Source organism: Alligator mississippiensis, chromosome 5 (genome assembly GCF_030867095.1).
Source record: "Alligator mississippiensis isolate rAllMis1 chromosome 5, rAllMis1, whole genome shotgun sequence".
Taxonomy (NCBI): domain Eukaryota; kingdom Metazoa; phylum Chordata; order Crocodylia; family Alligatoridae; genus Alligator; species Alligator mississippiensis.
In genome coordinates, this window is record NC_081828.1 from 97,175,907 (window position 1) to 97,196,949 (window position 21,043).

Here is a 21,043-nt window from a genome sequence, read left to right on the forward strand (position 1 = left end):
TGGAACCAGGGATGCTGAGTGCACTGGCTCAAACAATTCTGGGGACCGAGGGGGAATCAGAATTTGTGCTCCACACCCCTCAAAGTTCCCCTAGAATCAGGTCTTCTCCAAAAAGTAGCACCTCAGAGGAGGTTGAGGTTATGGAAGCAAGCTGGCTCAGCTGAGCCAGCTCCTCCTGCTGTTGAGCCTCAGCTTCCTGATGAGTGGAATAAGGCAGGATCCTCACCTGCAACCCAGAAGTGGGCAAGTAGTATAGGGTGGGAGCATTTTGAACTGGCAGCTGATCCCAGGTTTACCATCTGCCAGCACTGCCGAAAGCACATCAACCGTGGCAAGGATGTGAATACTTTTTCACCACTGTGATACTTCTGCCTTGCCCTTCTTACTGTTCAGCCTGGCACCAATGCAAGCATGCTGAAGTCCCCCACTCACTCCAAAGACCCCCTTCCCCACAAAGCAGAGGCAGGCCACCCTGACCAGTGAGGGAAAGGTGGACAGAAAGGGCGGGGGGGGGGAGGGGGCATGTTCCCAAAGCAAGTGAGATCACCCAGACCATTGGGGAAATGCTTGCTCTGGATAGCCAGCCCTTCTCCCTAGTTGAGTGGCCAGGGTTCAGGTGGCTTATAGCACTCCTGGCCCCATCTTACAATGTGCCTGCATGTACCACCTTTAGCAGGATGCTGGTGACCTCCCTTTATGAGGCATTCATGGAGTACTTGAGGGAGGAGTTGTGCAAGGCAGGGCCACAGGTATCCTTGCACTTCTTCTCTAACATCTGGAGCAGATGGGGTGGCGATCACACCTACCTCTCCCTCACAAGGTACCAGTACACTCAATCAGGCCATGGGTGGAATCTATTGCAAGTCAAGCTGCTGGATGAGTCTCACATGGCAAGGGAGATCATGGGGGCCATGAACTGCATGGTTCAAGGGTGGCTTGTTGGGCAGGCTGAGCTCACCCAAGGGTTCATGGTCACCGACAATGGGGCCAATATGGTGAAGGCTGTTCGTGATGCCAAATGTGTTGACATCTGCTGTGTGGCACACAAGCTGCACCTCATAGTAAGGGATGCCTTGGAGGGGGAGAGGGCTGCCAGTGATGGAGCCACCACCACTACTGCTACAAGTCAAGTGAGTTCAAAATGCAGGAAGGTAGTGGGCTACTTCCACTGCAGCAACAAAGGGGCAAGATACTGTCCAAGAAACAGGCAGAGCTGAGCATCCCACAGCACAAAATCATGCAGGATGTGGAGACTCAGTGGAATGCCATATATCTGATGCTTGAAATGCTGGTGGAGCAACAGAAGACCATCCATGAGGGCCTTGCTTGGGGAAACTAGGATAAGCGGCCCCCTGAACAGAGCTGAGTGGGGTACCATCTCCCAGATCTTGGTCCTCAATCCCTTCCTCCAGGCCACTAAGACCGTTAGCTCTGGTGATGCCCTCCTCAGCCAGGTAATCCCCACAGTGAGGGAACTTGAGAACCAAATGGAGATGTTCCAGGGGATCAATGTTCCTGGCTGGGGCAGGCCGTTGTCATCAGATGTGCAGGCACTGGTGAGGCAGCTGAAGGAGGGCATCAGGAGACGGCTGGATCTCTTGAGGTCCAGTACAGTCCACATGATGGCAGGCATGTGCGACCCAAGGGTGAAGGGAAGGATGTGCACTGGCAGCACCAAAACCCTCAATCACTGGATGCAGGTGCTGATCAACAAAGTCAGGGAGGCTGAAGTGTGGAGGCAAGGAGATGTAGAAGAAGGGGTTCCACTTTCCCATGCCAGCACTCCCAGCACTAGCACCAGCACCAGCCAGTCTCCTCCACACCAGACACTGCTAATGTGGGCCATGAGCATGGCTTCAATGCTGGGGTCCAAACACAGCAGATCCCAGCCCCAGGCAGGCAGCACTGAGGCTTTGGTGGCTACCTATCTCACTGAGGATGTGGAGCCATTGGACTGTGGCCTCTTGGCCTACTGGGCAAGCCTCAGCTAGATGTGGCAGGATCTGGCCACGGTTGGCCAGCAACACCTTTCCTGTCCACCAACCAGTGTTCCAAGTGAAAGGTTATGCAGCATTGCTGGGGATGTTGTGACACCCCACCACACCTGCTTGGATCTTGCTTTGATGGAGCAGTTGGTGTTCCTAAAGGTGATCCTCCTGCTGCTGGGGTTCTCCAAGCTCCACCTGCAGGTGGACTGAGTGCCACCCTCCTTACTCTGTCTATGCCAATTTCCTTTTTTGAGGATTTTTTTAAAACCAAGTAATGCCCTGCTCTCAGCTGGAGGGGGCACTAACTGCATCACCAGCCAGCAGGGGAAGAATATGTCCCTGCTGAGCTTATTCCCCTACCAGGAGAAAACTTAGAGGTATAGGATTGGGACTATGGGGAGGGAAGGAGGAGGCCCCAGGTCTTGGGCATGACCACTAAAACTGTACCCTGCCAAGGTAGGGAGGCCTGGTGGGACTGCTGGCAGTGCAGCAGCCCTGTAAATGCCAGGACCAATAATCCCCTGGTGAAAGGCATGTAGGAGGTGCCATAGCCTCCAGCTAATGCATGCATGCACAGAGTCCTGGCTGGGGAATGCCCAGACCTGTCATGTCTTTGACAGGCCTGACGCTTGCTGGTTGCAGTGCAGTTGTGAGGCTCCCAGTGAACTTAACTTAGCTTCCTGGGATGCCAGCTTTTGGGTTGAACTTAATTTAGCTTCCTGGGATGCCCCTTTGTCAGGCTGAGGAAATACCTGTAGTTGGCCTGGAAGGAAGGAATAGTAAAGAAGCCAGAGGCTGGTCTGGCATGCAATGCAGGCAAGAAAGCCAGTTAGTGAAAATGGAAATGGAGGCATCTGGTGGTGAGGGACAGGCTGGGGTGGGGGGTAGGGGAAACTTTTCAGAGCTGGGACTATGAACTGCACTTCATCAGCCTCCTAGGTAGCAGGTACAGAAACTCATGGACTCAGTATAGATTAGACAGTGGCATTCTGGCACACTGCAACCTGCTGGACATCTGACACCCCAGGTACCTCTGCACTTTTACCTGCACTGCTACATCCCTCTTTCCTCTCTACCGCCACCCCAGCCTGTCCCCCCCAATGCCTCCATTTCCATTTTCACTGTCTGGCTTTCTTGCCTGCATTGCATGCCAGGCTAGCCTCTGGCTTCTTTACTATTCCTTCCATCCAGGACCAACTGCAGGTACTTTTTCAGCCTGGCAAAGGGGTTTTTCAACCCTAAAGCTTCCTAAGATACATTTTTTTAAGTACTCCTTTTTTCATAATAAACATATAGACATAAAAACACAAGATAAGCCATCACACACCATGAGTAACATCATATGTCCAACACAACACAACACAACACAACACAACATCTTTACTTCTTGCTGTCAATTCCTTTATAAAAAGAAAGGCTCTGTGACAGTTCCATTTGGGTACCTTTGATGCTGCTGCTGATGCTACTGGTGTTGAGCCTGCTAAGTAATTTTACCTGTTGTCATGTAAAGTGTTGGACTGGGTCTGAGTCTGTAGGGGAAGAGGAGACCTCACTAGGACACACTACTTGTGTTGTGCAGAGGCCCCAGCACCAGGAAGGGCACACCTGAACACAAGTACACACACACACATACACACACACACACAGAGTTGCACAGTGACAGCAAACCTTAACAGACACGCTAGAGAAGAAGCATCTCCTACCTGAGAGAAAAGAAGGGCTCTCTGACATTTTGGCTACCTGAGATGCTGCTGGTGCTACCTCAGTTGCTAAGTTATTTTACCTGTTGTCATGTAAAGTGGTGGGCCGGGCCTGAGTCTGTAGGTGAGGAGGAGGCCTCACTGGGGCACACTGTCATGTTGTGCAGAGGTTCCAGTGCCAGGAAGGGCGCAGCTTAAAACACACGCAGTTGCACCCACTCACATCATCAGTTTTGCCTGTTAGCAGCCAGAGGTGCAGGGCACCAGAAGCCAGACTCCCCCTGCTCCTATCTTCTTGGCAGCTGGCAGGCTTTTTGGCCTCAGCAGGGGCCACCACCCCTGCAGTTTTTAACCCGCTGCACCTTAACACACACACAGTCATCTGTGTCATGAGTTTTGCTTGTCAGCAGCTTGAGCTGCAGTTGCCCCCAAACCCCTTCACCTTTCTCCCTGAAACTTGGCAGGCTTCATACTCTCAGCACAGGCTACCAGCTCTGCAGGCTTCATTTTAATCAGACAGAAAACAAAGTTATAGATATTTCATTGATTCACTATTATACCCTATGGCAGAATCTCCTAATCAGCTACGAAACTTCGGAGCAGATTTGGCTGAATCAAAGTGGGAAACCAATTCAGATCTCTGAATCAGATTGCTGGTGTCCAAATCAGCTGAATCTGGACCTGAATTGAATAGTTCCCTATTCACAGAGGCCTAATTGGTAGCTGCCTACTGCCAATGAAGCAGAGAAGAAAGACTAAATATGTAAATCTGAGATTGCCTGACTGTCCTCAGGGAAAGAGAGGAAGTTAAAAGATAGAAGTTATGTGGCACCCAAAGTGCTGCCAAGTAAGGGCTACACTTAAGGCAAGTTCCCTTCTCCTCTCCCTAAGAAAAAATGTAACAGTATAAAGGACCAGCTGCAGCTCTGTATAGTAGTCTGTAGTCTGCAGACAACATATATAGAGTGGACAGGAAAGAGGTAGATCTGGGAACTATAAATGGGTGTTAATTTAAAGCAACTGCATAGCAAATACATAAGTTTTGTTACACTTCTATATGCCAATATCTCTATTTCTATATACCAATAACTATGAGAGGAGAAATTGGAGAACACAATCTGTTCTAGCTCAGTAAAGGGTGAGATTACATATTACAATTAGACCTTTTAAAGGCACTTCAAATGTTAATGATCAGATGTTCATGCTCACTAACAAGTTGCAAATGCTCTCTAGGCATCTTAAAGTTACAGAACTTCAGGCAAGGATTGCCTTTGATGTAGGATTATCTTTGTGCTAGGAAGCTTAATTTATCTTAACTTCTATCTATTTAATGGAGATTAAACAACCAATATGAAGTCCTCTAGCATCACAGGAAGCACCTCTCCCATGTGGACTAGCTGTCCTCGTGGACTCTGATGTTTCCACAGTGATAGGTCAGACAGAAGAGCAGCAGCTAGTGAGTGAGGAAGTGGGAAAGTAAGGGAGGGGACAGGGAGCTACCTGGCAGTAGGGAGCCTGGTGGGGCATGTATACACACAAACTCACACACACACACACACACACACACACACACACACACACACACACACACACACACACACACACACACACAAACACCCCTGTCCCCAGACTTATCTTTGGCTGCTGTTGCTGCCAAGCAGCACAGCCAAGGTATGGGGGTGACAATGGCAGTGGCAGCAGCAGCAGGGAATGCTATCCCTGACTGCCCAGAGCTACATGGAGACCAGGGAGCATACAGAGAGCTGCCCCCATCATTGGACAAGTGGTTGGGGAGGGGGGTGCATATATGCATCTCTGGTTGCATGTATGCCACTGCTGCAGACAGTATCAACAGGGTAGGGGAGCTCCCTGAATTCTTCTGGGCTCCACACAGCCTCGCACAGTCAGGGATGACACCCACAGCTGTGCTGTTTGGTGGTGATGGCAGCCAAAAATAAGTCTGGAGATGGGAGAAGAGGGGAGTGTGTGTTTGTGTGGGGTGGGGGGGTGAGTGGAGGGGATGGGACTGAGGTTGGGTAGGCTTATAAAGTAGGCTGTAGCCTACAAAAGCTCATACATCTCTGAAAGTGTCTCTGAAAGTAGCCCATGAGGTACCATCTTGCCCTGCCTTCTTGGCTATAGACCATACTATATATCAACAAGTTGAAAGTTAAATGCAGTCTTTAAAATAAATTTAGGAACCGGAAACATGGGTTTTTTTATATTTTGATCCATCTAAACTGCTGCCTAGAATACAACTCGGATGGCCTCCAATTATTATATTTTCAAAGCTTAAATTCTGAAGAAAACCATTTCTACAAAATGTTATTTTTTTCCTTTCTTCCTATCAGGCATATAAATGCTAATAGATATTGAATAACTCTTGACATTTCCAGAAAAAAGTAACAACACTGCTTGATGTCTCCTAATCTTCTTCCCTCCTCCCCCCCCCCCCCCCCCCGCCCTGCCCGGGAAGGGTATTCTTCTAGGAGCCCAAACAGCCACCTCTATGTTAACTCATCTGTCTGGAAAAAAAAACATTGGACTTAACCAGAACCTAACTTTTCCATCTACTTGAAGTGTTTCACATGGTACTATCTTCATTACATCTCCAAAAGTCAGTTCAAGATGCCTCTTTCTTTTTTAGGAAAAAAAAGAAAATTGAGCTTTTTGCATTTAGAATTAGCTAGTGACTTTCAGCTTAAGTTCATTTTAGGGAGCTGGGTAAGGCAAGGAAGTTGATATTCCTTGTAGTAACTCCCAAGGGTGAGTTGTCATAGAGCTGTGTGAAACTTTGGTCCCTGATTCGATTCAGCAGAGATTTGGCTTGATTTGGTGGCCAAATCTCCAAATCAAATCAGAGGACCCTTTAATCTCTGTGAATCAAATTGGAACCCTCCAAATTGATTTGGAGAGATTTGGAAAGATTTGAAGATTTGGACATAGAGACAGTTTTAAATGTTTTTTTTTCTACATGACTAGCAGAGGCTTGTGAATGATGTGATGCTGGGGCACAAGGAGTATCCCACAGAAGCACGTGGGGGCTCCCCAGTGTGCTCAGCAGCAGATCTGAAAGTTTCATAGTTTCATAGCTGGTAGGGTCAGAAGGGACCTAAACAGGTCATCAATTCTGACCCCCTGCCATGGGCAGGAAAGGATGCTGGAGTCAAATGACCCTGGCTAGGTGATTGTCTAGCCTCCTTTTGAAGATCCCCAGGGTAGGGGTGAGCACCACTTCTCTAGGATGTTGGTTCCAGCTCCTAGCCTCCCTGACTGTGAAGTAGTGTCTCCTGATGTCTAACCTGAATCTACTCTCAGTCAGCTTATGGCTGTTATTCCTTGTAACTCCTGGTAGTGCTCGGGGGAACAGGGATTCTCCCATTGCCTGCTGGTCCCCCTTGGCAAGTTTGTAGCTGGCCACCAGCTCACCTCTCAGCCTTCTGTTGTGTAGGCTGAACAGGTTCAGGTCCCGTAGTCTCTCCTCATAGGGCCTACCCTATTGTGCCCTGATCATGCAAGTGGCCGTCCTCTGGACCCTCTCGATGCTATCCACATCCCTTGTAAAATGTGGCACCCAGAACTGGATGCAGTACTCCAACTGCAGCCTGACCAATGTTGCATAGAGAGGGAGGAACACCTTGGACCTGATCATGATGCATCAATGGATGCATGACAAGGTGGACCAGAAGCACTTCTTGTCCACTTCTGGGTCTTCTGGGGAGCATGTGGGGGGGGCACCCCCCTGGCTCAGTGACTGGTGCCTCCTGGGTCTGGGGGGGGGGGGACACCCAGAATCCACCTGTGGCTGATTACTGAGCACAAGGTGGGCCGGGGGGGGGGGGCACAGGGGGCCCCCCATCACATTTCCCGCCAGACCCAGAAGTGGACCGGAAGTACTTCAAGTCCACTTCCAGGTTTGCTGCTGAGCATGTGGAGGTCACCCCCCACTCCTTTGCACTCTTGTGGGATGGTCTATGCACTCCAGCATTGCAGAGATCACAAACCATGCCTGCTACCTCAAGGTATGTAGAAAAAAAAACTTTTAAAGCTGTCTGTGTCTGAATTGCTGATTCTCTGAGTCAGCATCGAATCTTCAGATTCAGATTCAGCTGAATCAAATCAGAGACAGTGATCCAAATCAACTAATCAAATCACTGTCCCCAATTCAGGCTGAATCCAAATCAAATAAGGCCTGCTTCACACACCCCTAGTACCATGGCCTCAAGGACACTAGAAGAGTGAACACAATGGTAAAATCTGCTAGACTTTTTATAGGGTGAAGCATATGTTGTACCTTACATAAAAAAAAAATAGATTTCTGTCAACCTGTAGAGAACATATTAGAGCTCAGGCTCAGCCTTCATCATTATTTATGTGCTTTGAATGGGTTCCAACACTATCTACAATGATGAGACTGGCTAAGAATTCTTCCATTGCATTCAACAGATTGTGGATCATGCAGTGCTATGATTATGTATGTTTTTATGTGAAGCCAAGAGATACAGGCTCCACTTACTTTACCAGTTGGCATAGGGTCAAATTCAATGCTGTCTTTAGGGAGACAGCACTCCCAGTTTGGGAGGGCAAGTAAAAAAAAAAAAAAAAGAGTCAGAAAGCATATAAGGAGGGAATGATTGAATTCTCTCTTCAACTACAAAAAATGGTGTAATAAATGTAGTTTACCCATGAAAGACAGATATGTTGGCTTGTCTGAACATCTTAATGAAAAAACAAACAAACAAAAAAACTCAGGAAATGCCTTGTACTGGCAGCTAATTCTATAGCTGTGGGTGAAAAAGGTACAGAACTTGTGCTACAAGTATTTCTTAAGAACTGATAAAACGCATGTCTTGCAGTAAAGAGAGCTTACTGCTTGTAAGCCATGCAACCAAATGGGTGTAGCCAGGGCTATCCCACCTCACCATGCTCCTGGATACCAGTGAGTTCTCTAAGAGCATCAACACATCAAAGTTCCTCTGACTGGGAGCTCTGGGAGCTCATCAGCTTGTTACCACAGGGTTTGCCTTGAGCCCCTGCTTGCATGCAGCTCCAGAACCAAGGGGATGAGCTCTATTGCTATTTGGTCTTCCCTTCCTTTCTTCTGCCCCCCAACCCCAATTTTAGAAGCAAGGGAAAAGTGGGAATAAATGGCACCAGTCTTCAGCCCCTGGGCTGTAGAGCTGGAACTGCATGAAAGCAGGAGCTGAGTATCACAGCCACTGAGTTGACATGCCAGTGCCCAAAAAAAGGGGGAGCTACTGCACCCCCTCTGGTGCTGCCTGTGACAGGAAACCCTAACCCTGTCATGAGGAAGAAGGTGTGCCCCTATAAGGCCAGAACCTTCTGGGCACGGAGGTCTGGTGAGGAAGGTGTTAACTCCTGAACTGGGACAGCTAGTCAGCTGACAGGAAGAGGCAGGACTATAAAAACCCTGGGTTAAACAGTAGTAAGGAGGTCAACAGCCAAAGGGGAAGCAGTTCCCTTGAGAGCTCTAGGAAGGAGTTTGGGGAGTGGGTCATGGTAGGAAGGGGGAAGCTACCAAAGCCCCTACGAGATGACTACTGTATCCACAACCAGGACTGTAGCTGGCAGTGTGGAGCCGAGTCTTGGAGAGAGTTCATGTAAGCTGACCCACTGCATTGATTGAGCATGTGGAGTTATTATTATTATTTTGTTTTGGGGATTATTGAATAAGACCAGAGGTTTGGGTGAGGCTATTGGGGGATGGAGGAGGCCTCAATTTTGGGGGCCCACTCTGGAGTAGGAGCCCTGGTGCCAGTGAGGGTGCAGCTTTTGGGGGCACAGACCCTAGCACCAGTGAAGGTACAGCTTTTTGGGGGGCACAGCCCCGGTGCCAGGGAGGCACAGAGGGAGACAGGGCTGCGGAGAACCCGAGTGCCAGTAAAGGCAAAGTTTTGGAATCCTCTTAAAAAGACCCTGGAGACCTGGTGCACCTGGGGGTGCAGGTATATCTTCTTCTCTATTTTGGATTGGTGGGGGTCACACCCTGGTTTTGAACTTGTGACCCCCCCCCCCCCTGGCTGTGGGGCTGGCACCCATGCCTCTGGCTCAGGGAGTGCCATGCTCCATGAGGGAGCAGAAAAGGGGGTCATGAGCTTCCAGACACTGGAAGGAAAAGCTAGAGCCTTGGAGTCAAACACTATTTAGTGGGTTTGGATGGAGAAGCCTAGCTAGAGAAGAAGGGGTCAGGCCATCCCAGGAGAGACCCCAACATAATAGGCAGTCTCCTGCTCACATAACTTTCATTAAGATGTGGCAGGCAAGATTAGGGTGGGACAGAAGAATTCCAAGAGGGCTCCAAGGGCACCCCACATAAGGTGTGGATGATCAGGAAGATGGTGCTGGGGAGGGTGCCCTGTTACACTGCCCCTTAATAGAATTTAAATAAAATCTAGTCTCATGTCCATATCTAGCCTGCCCATTCTTCTCCATGCCCACAACTGTTCAATTTTCTCTCCTACTGCCTTTTTCAAGGATCTTGGAATACTTTTTACAGAACGTGGAAAGCCAGGCAGATACATCTCTACACACACTGCTCTGGAAATGGGGAACAATCAAAGTAAGAAAGTGTAAGAGCTTCTTTTCCTTCTGTATGGATGCAGAGAATGTGAATGTATTCCATTCATCCAGGGAACTGTTGAAGTGCTATATAATTGCTGCACACACGGGCTTAACTACATAAATGCAGTCGCATACAGAAGAAAATATTTAAGAGATTAAAAGGCAAGGAAAGCCCTAAATCCTATACAAAGGATTCTCCTGTAGAATTTAATTTCTCAAATTTAAAATAGTTCTCTCTCTGAAGACCAGTTGGTTCTTGCTACCCACTTCAGAAATTGGTCTTTATGAAGTTAGCTACATGTGCAGAAGAAAGAAAAACACTTTGGTTAGATTAAAAAAGGGGAAAGAGAAACTTAAGTGTCTACATGCCACCTAACTGCCAATGAAGGTCCCAAAATCCAATGTTGGATCCTCAAAATTCCCACTCAGGTCTCCTCTAGTAATGGTCTCTAGGTTTCTAAATATTCTTCTGGGCATGTTTAACTAACCCACATTTCAAACCTGTAGAGCACCTATGTGCCTAACTCAGACCTAGGCCCCACTGCAATCCATGACTAGAAATTTCTCTGCATGTCTTTCCTGATCCGATATGTTTTCCTACTGGCTTGCACACCTATTGGCTTAGGCCCCACACAGCACAGGAAGAAAAGGTGGTAATGATGCTACTACTAGGGGTGTGAGAAACAGGCTGTATTCAATTCGGATTCGGCCCAAATCAAGGATAGTGCTTCAATTCATTGATTTCAGTTCACTGTCCCTGATTCAATTCAGCTGAATCCAAACCTGAAGATTCGATGCTAATTTGGAGAATCAGCAATTCGGCCACAGACACAGCTTTAAATGTTTCTTCTACATACCTTGAGGTACTGGGTATGGCTCCTGAATGCTATGATGTTGGGGTGGATGGAGCATCCCACAGGAGAACAGCGGTTGGAGTGGGGAGGGAGGTGGCACTCACATGCTCGGTGGAAAACCTGGAAGTGTACCAGGAGTACTTCTGGTCCACTTCTGGGTCCACCAACGAGCATACTGGGGGCCCTCCCTGTGCCCCTCTGACTTGGCAATCAGCCATGAGGGGGGGACCCCAGGTGCCCCCCCTGACCCAGGAGGCACCAGTCACCAAGCCAGGAGATATTGGGGACCTCTAGCATACTCCCCAGCAGACCCAGAAGCAGACCAGAAGTGCCTCTGATCCACTTCTGGGTCTGCTGCGGAGTGTACTGGGGGGTCCCCCCACACTCCTGTGGGATGCTCCATCCACCCCAGCATCTCAGCATTCACAAGCCGCCTGGTACCTTTGAGGTATGTAGAATAAACATTTAAAGCTGTGTCTACATCTGAATTGCCAACTTTTTCTGAATTGGTTTGGAAGGTTCTGATCAGTTCGGAGAGATTAAAGGGTCTCCTTATTTGATTCGGATTCAGAGATTCAGCCACTGAATCGGGCCAAATCTCCACTGAACTGAATCAGAAACTAAAGCTTCTGAGCTGTAGCTAATACCACCACCTGTCTCTTACCTTGTATCCCAATGGATACTCAGTGAGAATATGGACAGCTCTCACTGAGAATAAGGATAGCTGTGTTCAAATCTCCTAGCTGAATACACTTAAACTCACAACTCTTACCTCTGAGAAAAGTGCCCTCTAATGCCAAGGGATAAAGTTATGTTCACACTGTGTTAGCTTAATTCATATTTAGTTATTCCACTCATGAGACTTCTGTTTTTAAGTTTTGGGGAATGAACTATACTAACATAAGAATTTTTTATCAGTTGTATCACATGAAAGGGTTGATCAGCTTAACTATACCTATATCTTACCACTTGCCTATTGGAAAGAGCAACATCTATATAAAACTGCATACAAATAAGGCTACAATCAAGGTCATTTTTTTTTTTTTTCTCTTTGGTTCAGACTAGGCCATTAAGCCACATATCTGTATCTTGCATTGTACCAAATGCTACTAGATCTCTCACATTTAGATGAGAGGAGTGTCAATCTGTGGGCATGGAAGCTTGAAACTTATTTTTATAAGTACCAGCTTGTGTGGAGGGATGAGGCCTACATTTTATCACTGAATAGAGGTGTTTTTTGTTCGTTTGTTTTTGTTGGGGCTTTTTTTTTTCAGTATTTTTCCTTTTAAAAATAATGGCCTTGATGCTCCAATGTGAATTAATGATAAAGGGGTTGAAGAGGGAGATGCAGCACTGCACCCCATTTTTTTTTCTAAATGAATAGTTGTCTGTCTGTCTGTCTGTCTGTCTGTCTGTCTGTCTGTCTGTCTCCATCAAAGATGTAGTGAGTTCCTCCTGAACACATTGAAGGCAATTCCCAGTATTCATTCTGCCCATCCCTTCCCTTTTCATGTCCTTGTGACAAGGCATTTAGCAGAATTCACAGATTTGTTGGAATTTGACAGGGATGTGTCATGAGCATTTCTAGTATAACCTTGAAATTGTAACCATTGGGTCATCAACCATACACCTGAACAGCTGCTTCACACCCCCCCACCCCCCTGCAATCCAAGAGAACACTAATTGTGCTAAATAGCTTGGGTTTTCATAGACTTTCAAGGATCCCACTATATTTGGATACTAGACCAATAAAAGAATCAAACAAACACTTTTTTTCCCCTCAGCTTGAAAAAGGGCACATGCCCAAAGCTTGTAAAGAAAGTTTGCTTTTGTTTGCAATTTCTTAGTTGGTCTAATTTAAAAGGCATCATCTCTGAACCAAGGGTTTTAGAGTTTTGCATTTCAAACAAACGCTACCATGTAACATGCCTTAAAGGCAGCAATCTTGAAGCTGTGCTTGTAGTTTTTACTTTAACACTATGCTTAAAGTCTAATGGTCCTCTTTTTTTTTTTTTTCTTTCAAGTGACCTCTTTCTAGAAGCTTCTTTTGAGGCACTGAGTTCAAGAGACTTACTAGTCTTAGAGTTAAACCCGTGTATAGGTTTTCATAAGATGGGGATTTAGGAGTACTATGACTTTATTCCCTGTTCTCTATCGATTTTTTGTTTTTAACTTTATTTGCCATTAATTAATATTAAGATGGAGAGTATGTTTGATTTTCCTTTTGCTGTGAAAAGTGATAACCCTGACACAATTAGCTTTAATGATATGACATGGTTGAGTGCAGAAAAGCTATTCTCTATCATTTTAGGCCAGGTACAGACATTACACTCTTACTGGTATAAGTAATCAGAAACTAGGTTACAGCCATAACACAAGTTCAGCACACAGACTGATCTATGCCCATAACAGAACAGTAGTTTGGTATGCACAGACTGGTTTAAAAATGGCAGAACCCTGTCTAAGACTTCCCCCTCCTCTGCCCACCAAAGAGTGAATGTGAGTTCTGTTCTCCACTGATATAAACTATGCAACTTACAGAAAACCATATAACTTTTTGATTCTGCCTTGAGCTCTTTGAGTGCCTTTACCTAGCCCAGCAGTTTCCAATCTGGGGTATGTGTACCACCAGTGGTATGCACACAACCTATCAGTGGTACGCATCCACAGATTTATTATAACTACTTCATATAACAAAGATTTGCTGGTGGTACTTAAGGTTATATCATTTTAAGTTGGTGTGCAATTTTTCAGAGTTTGGGGACCACTGACCTAGCCTAAGAGGCTCAACTGAAACCATGTTTACACTTTAACTTTCTTTCCTTGGAAGTGGTGCCATCAAGCATGCCATATTGCCTTTGGAGGAGCTTTTGCCTAAACCAAAACAGTGTAACCATGTTCAAGCTAAACAGGTATTCCAAATGTTCCTTTCCACACAGAAACAGCTACAATAAAATCTCTGTTATTTGGCATAAGTGAACAATTGGGGGAGGGTTACCTAAAAATGATATGAGCGTGTACCTAGCAAGGAAGACGGTGCCATACTTGTAGTGAAAATTTTCACATAATTAGTGTACAATACATTACAGTATAACATACTATATAAAGAATAATGGTATACAGGTACTTGCCAATCAAGTAGTAGTAAAGCAGCACTGGAGTGAAGAAAAATTCTGAGGCAGTACACTGAAGTTACATGTAGTACACTATTGGCAGCACATGACATGCACCTAGAACACTTAAAAGTACAGTATGCTTAACACTACAGCATGTGTCCTGCCGGTGAAAGCGGCACAGCAGGCAGCACAGCAGTGCGGCACTCTCTCCACTGAAATTCTGGTTAACAGAGTATTCTGGTTAGTAAAGTACCGATAACAGATATTTTTACTGTACATTGTTTTTGATGTAGGAAGGAACATGGTATCCTTTATCATCCTGATGCCAAGCACGGCCAATATACCATACCATACTTGCTTTTAGGCAGCAGAAAAATAAAAAAAATAGTGGTCCTGTAATATGATTCCCATAAAACCATGTATTCTTTACATAACTACTGTTGTTACCTGAAAGCATGCCAACATATCCTTCATGCCAGGCTTTACCTTGCCTCTGGTGTATGCATATAAACGGCATTATCTTTCTAAAAATAACTACTGCAGCAGTACTGAATTTCTGAAAGGACAAGGAGGAAGCTGACTGCCTTTCTCTCAGATATTTGGTAGCAGAATTTAGGGAGAAGAAATTTTATATAAATGTAAACTGTAATAGAAATCAATAGAATGATGATTGTGAATGAAAAAAATATAAGGTAAATTGACAAACCAGTTAAAAATATGAAGTGCTAATGGAAATACAGGCTGATGGTGCAAACATTTTTATAATTCGCTTTAGATATGCACTGCTGGGGAAAGGGCATGTGTTTCTAATACATCCATATTAGTGAGTTGCCGGCCCCCACAGGCAACATGGGCCTAACTGCAACTCCCGCCCCTGCTCTCCCCAAGACAAAACGTAAGGGGTTTGTTGTGGGAGACTCCCTCCTGAGGGGGACGGAGGGGCCAATCTGCCACCCTGACCCCTTAGCCCGGCAAGTCTGCTACTTCCCAGGGGCCCGCATCCGGGACATTGCAGAGAGGATCCCCAAGCTTCTCAAACCCACAGACCGCTATCCCATGCTCCTTATTCATGTGGGCACCAATGACACGGCTCGGAGCACTCCCAGCCAGGTCATGAGGCGCTTCAGGGATTTGGGAGCGGGGCTTAAGGGTCTGGGGGCACAGGTGGTGTTCTCGTCGATCCTCCCAGTCTCAGGCTATGGGCTGAGAAGGGACAGGAGGATCTATGTGGTCAACCAAAGACTGCGGCGCTGGTGTCGTCAGGAAGGCTTTGGCTTTCACAACCACAGCCCGCTCTTTGGCGAGAGAGGCAGCGAGCTGCTGGGAAGAGATGGTCTCCACCTCTCTCCCCTAGGGAGGAGGCTCTTCTCAGCCAGACTGGCTGACCTGCTCCACCGGGCTTTAAACTAAGCCCGCTGGGGGACGGGGGGACGACCGCCACTGCTGGCCCGCTGAGCAATCCTTGCAAAGCCAGCGGATCATGGCACTCAAGGGAGCCCGCCCCAGCCCCAGCCCTGGTAAAATCTGTGGGCAAGGAAGGAGCCCCGCAGGGGGCGCTTGCCTGCCTGTACACAAATGCCAGGAGCTTGGGGAATAAGCAGGAGGAGCTTATCCTCCTGCTCAGTGCAAACAATTACGATGTCATAGGGATCACGGAGACCTGGTGGGACTCCACCCATGACTGGACCACGGGGATAGATGGCTATACCCTGTACAGGAGGGATCGTGTAGAGAAAAGGGGCGGGGGTTTAGCTCTCTATGTCAAGGAAAGCTACGCGTCCCTGCAAGCCGATATTGGGGACCAGGGTGGACGGCTGGAGACCCTCTGGGTTAAAATCCGTGGGGAACACAGCACAGGGGACACAATGGTGGGAGTCTATTACAGACCTCCCACCCAAAGTCCTGAGCTAGACCAGGAGTTTGCTCAGGAACTGGATGAGGCAGCTTGCTCCAGGACCATGGTTGTCATGGGTGACTTCAATTACCCGGACATCTCGTGGGAGGATCGCTCAGCAAAATCTGAGCCGTCGCAGAGCTTCCTCTCGTGCGTGGATGACCTCTACCTGACTCAAGAGGTCTATGGGCCAACGAGAGGCAAAGCACTGCTCGACCTGTTGCTGGCTACTGGGGATGACCTAGTCGGCGACCTAGTGATCAATGGGAAGCTGGGTGACAGCGACCACGAGCTGATCACCTTCACCATCCGCCGAAAAGCTGGCAAGTCGGTCAGCAACACGCAAGTCCTTGACTTCAGGAAAGCCGACTTTGACAAGCTCAGGAGGCTTGTCAGTGAGGCCCTAAGGGACTGTGACCACAGGGAGAGGGGAGTTCAAGAAGAGTGGTTGCTCCTCAAGGGAGCGATCCTCAATGCACAAACTAAATCTATTCCATCTCAGAGAAAAGGCAGCAAGAGGGCACAGCAGCCCCCCTGGCTCTCCAGGGACCTAGCAGACCTCCTGAGGCTAAAAAGAAAGGCCTACAAAGGATGGAGGATGGGAGTCACCTCCAAGGAGGATTATTCTGCACTGGTCCGGTCCTGTAGGGAGCAGACCAGGAAAGCCAAGGCTGCAACTGATCTCCAGCTAGCTTTGAGCATCAAGGACAATAAAAAGTCCTTTTTCAGATATGTGGGGAGCCGGAGGAAAAGCAGGGGCAACGTTGGACCCCTGCTGAACCAGATGGGGCAACTGACGCCCAGGAAAAAGCCAACCTATTAAATAGGTACTTTGCGTCGGTCTTTCATCAGCCCCATGGGACGCCTGTGCCTGCTACAGGGCCGGGAAGTCCGGATGAGGGTGATCCCCTGCCCTCCATTAATGCTGACTTTGTGAAGGAACATCTTGAGAAGCTGGATACCTTCAAGTCAGCCGGCCCTGACAATCTTCACCCCAGGGTACTCAAGGAGCTGGCGAGCATCATAGCCCAGCCTCTAGCGCGGATCTTTGAAAACTCTTGGTGCTCTGGTGTAGTGCCCGAAGACTGGAAGAAGGCCAACGTGGTGCCTATCTTCAAGAAAGGGAGGAAAGTGGATCCGGCTAACTATAGGCCCATCAGCCTGACTTCTATCCCGGGGAAGATCTTAGAAAAGTTTATTAAGGAGGCCATCCTTAATGGACTGGCCGACGCCAACATCTTAAGGGATAGCCAGCACAGGTTTGTTGCGGGTAGGTCTTGCTTGACCAATCTCATTTCCTTCTACGACCAGGTGACCTATCACCTGGACAAGGGAGATGAGATTGATGTCATATATCTTGACTTCAAAAAAGCCTTCGATCTGGTGTCCCATAATCGTCTCTTGGAGAAACTGGCCAATTGTCGCCTTGGGTCCCCCACGATCCACTGGCTGGAATATTGGCTCTGGGGTCGGACCCAGAGGGTAGTAATTGATGGAAATCACTCATCGTGGTGTCCTGTGACCAGTGGGGTCCCCCAGGGCTCTGTCCTTGGACCCATACTGTTCAACATCTTCATTAACGATGTGGACACTGGAGTCAGAAGCGGACTGGCCAAGTTCGCCGATGACAACAAACTTTGGGGCAAAGCATACACGCCAGAAGACTGCTGACCTGACCTGGACAGGCTCAGCAAGTGGGCGGACGAGAATCTGATGGTGTTCAACGCCGATAAATGCAAGGTTCTCTACCTTGGGAAGAAAAACCCGCAGCATCCTTATAGGCTCGGCAGTGCTATGTTGGTTAGCACTATGGAAGAAAGAGACTTGGGGGTCATCATTGACCACAAGATGAACATGAGCCTGCAATGTGATGCTGCGGCTAGTAAAGCAACCAAAACGCTGGCTTGCATCCATAGATGCTTCTCAAGCAAATCCCGGGACGTCATTCTCCCCCTGTACTCGGCCTTAGTGAGGCCGCAGCTGGAGTACTGCGTCCAGTTTTGGGCTCCACAATTCAAAAAGGATGTGGAGAAGCTTGAGAGAGTCCAGAGAAGAGCCACGCACATGATCAGAGGTCAGGGAAGCAGACCCTACGATGACAGGCTGAGAGCCCTGGGGCTCTTTAGCCTGGAAAAGCGCAGGCTCAGGGGTGATCTGATGGCCACCTACAAGTTTATCAGGGGTGATCACCAGTATCTAGGGGAACGTTTGTTCAACAGAGCGCCCCAAGGGATGACGAGGACGAATGGTCACAAACTACTACAAGATCGTTTCAGGCTGGACATAAGGAAGAATTTCTTTACTGTCCGAGCCCCCAAGTTCTGGAACAGCCTGCCGCCGGAGGTTGTTCAAGCGCCTTCATTGAACACCTTCAAGATGAAACTGGATGCTTATCTTGCTGGGATCCTATTCCCCCAGCTGACGTCCTGCCCTTTGGGCGGGGGGCTGGACTCGATGATCTTCCGAGGTCCCTTCCAGCCCTAATGTCTATGAAATCTATGATATATTTCAGTCAATTTCTATTTAAATAGGGTGAGTTTAAAAATGCAAAGACCTGTTCTTGGATTGAAGGGGATTTTAGTTTTTCTTTAACATTAACTGTATGGTTTTGCTGAGGTTAATTTATATTCATTGTCTGCTTAATCAGTATGAGGAATTCCTGCATTGATTTTTTGGGTCCAATATTCCCCCTCACTAGCTAATGAAACTAATGCTGATCAGGATTTTTTTTTTTTTTTTTTAAGCAATGTCTGTACCACATCAAATACAAGAAGTTTAGCTTATTAAGGGGGTTCATCACAGGTTGGGAATGGAAAGTCAGGAGGTGAATGGACTCTTTTACATGGAACTCTTGGCAGAAACTTGGGTTAAGCTTAAAGGTGATTCTGCCCTTTCAATACCCTTGTTGAAAGACAGCCTGCTGTTCCAACTGAAGTAATGTGTTTAGTACTACTTTAAGGTAACAAAATATATCTTCAGAGTTATGAATCTGGGGACAAACACAAATAAACCCCATTAGGGCTCTTGTCATTGTGTAATGGTCAAATGGAATACTGGCCCAGTATCATGCATGATACTGAATCTGTTCTTAAGTCTAAGGAATGTGGGTTAGAGTTTTTGGTTACCTAGTGATCAATACTGTGGAAAACAGTTTACTGATGTAGTGGGTATCACATGTGTTTTCAAGTATCAGCAGGACATGGGAAGAAGCCACTTTCTGGGGGCTTCTCCTGGTAGTAGACCCAAGAAGTCACATGGCATGATGTGCTGGAGAGAGATTTCTATGTGTTGGCTCATCTCTGAAGCAGTGCTCCTTTTTTGCCCACATCAGAAGAAACTGCCACTCAAATGCAGAAGAACATAGTCTTTCAACAGATGCAGCCGAGAAACTTGGAGTGGAATCAGAGACAGGCTGGTCAGATGACTAGGGCCTAATTTTAGCTGCCTTTTCAGTATTTGAGGACCAAGCATCCATCATGTAAAAAGGAACAGCTTCTGGCATGCTTCTTTACGTGTACACATAGAAGAACCAAGATATAGAACACCCTTTCAGACTATTCCTCTCTTATTCAGGGTAGGAACTAAGAGTTGCCATTATTAATAGGCTTCGAAGCAGCATTCGAGAGAGAGAATTCTGGAGAGCTGGCATCTTTCAAATTGCTGGTACTGACAGCCTAACAAATTCATGATGGTTAAACTGTAACTAAATAACAGTAGCACAGAAATATCCCTGCAGTGTCCACCACTTTTATCTCACGTCTGGCAGTACTAGGAACTGAGATACAGGCTAGGCTTGATCTACACTTTATTTCCTCAGTCACAGAAGCCACTAAGGAACAGGCATGATGTCGGTGGATGCAGTTGGCTCACATAATGTGTTTTATCATACAAGGTATACTGACAGTGCAACCATGGGGACAACCACTAGCTCCTGTGCACAACTATAAGATCTAATTGATGTACCAGATAAAACATTATTCTATGTTACATTTTCACAGGTCTGGCATAAAGGGGCAACAAGGAAGAGTGAGAACATTCTCAGTAACAACTACTATCACAGGGAAGCTTTTTGTCAGACAAATTGCTGACAGACACCTGCCAAAAGAATGTCAAGGATCAACTCAAGTCAAAGGACAATGAGACAAGGGCACTACTGACATCTGGTGGCTAAAGACCCTGTAAACACAAATTGAGTTGCTCAAGCCTGTACCTGTAACTTACTGGTTCCCAGTAATAACTGAAGAGGGCAGTCATAAATGACCCAACTCCAGTTGCAAACCACCTCCTTCTCTGTTCCACTGCCCTTTATGTATATTGGATGCAATAAGTCCTGCTTAATTACATGCCACAGACCCTAATTACTGTTTTAACTAAAAAAGTTTCCCATTTAGCTGAGGTAGCAAGAGTTCTATGCTTTAAGGTCATAAAAGTCTGGCTTCTATGCATGCTAGTGCTGTAAAGTCCTGCATGGCTTCAATGTACAACATGCTGAGATTTCTTAGTGTATTAGTAGCCTTGTGGGGGCGGGGGGGAAATTGACATAAAACAGAATAAATGGGTACCAGAAGCAATGACTATTTAGTCACTGACAAGAATTTGTCTCTAGAAGAGCTTATTATTAGGGCTGTGCAAAGCCTCAGGTATTGATTGAATTCAGAGGAGATTCGGCCTGATTTGGTGGTGGCCAAATCTAAGAATCTGAACTGAATCAGGGGACCAATTAATCAGTCTGAATTGATTAGAAACTCTCCATAATGATTCGGACAGCTTCAGCAATTTGGGCAGTCCCTGCTGCATCCAGCAGGGAGCTGGATCCGGACTCCATGCTGGTAAGTATCCTGGGGAAGATCTTAGAAAAGTTTATTAAAGAGGCCATCCTTAATGGACTGGCCGACGCCAACATCTTAAT

At 47.1% G+C, this 21,043-nt stretch overlaps 1 long non-coding RNA gene across 2 annotated transcripts; it reads left to right on the top strand.

The window, feature by feature from the left end:
- Positions 1 to 9,153: 9,153 nt before the first annotated feature.
- On the top strand, positions 9,154 to 20,693 carry LOC132250644 (uncharacterized). Of its 2 annotated transcripts, none has more exons than XR_009462242.1 (3): positions 9,154 to 9,309; positions 10,184 to 10,278; positions 20,133 to 20,693. It is a non-coding gene; the product is annotated as an uncharacterized LOC132250644 (long non-coding RNA). The 2 variants fall into 2 exon arrangements; XR_009462241.1 differs by having other exon boundaries at positions 10,184 to 10,268.
- The last annotated feature ends 350 nt before the right edge of the window (positions 20,694 to 21,043 follow it).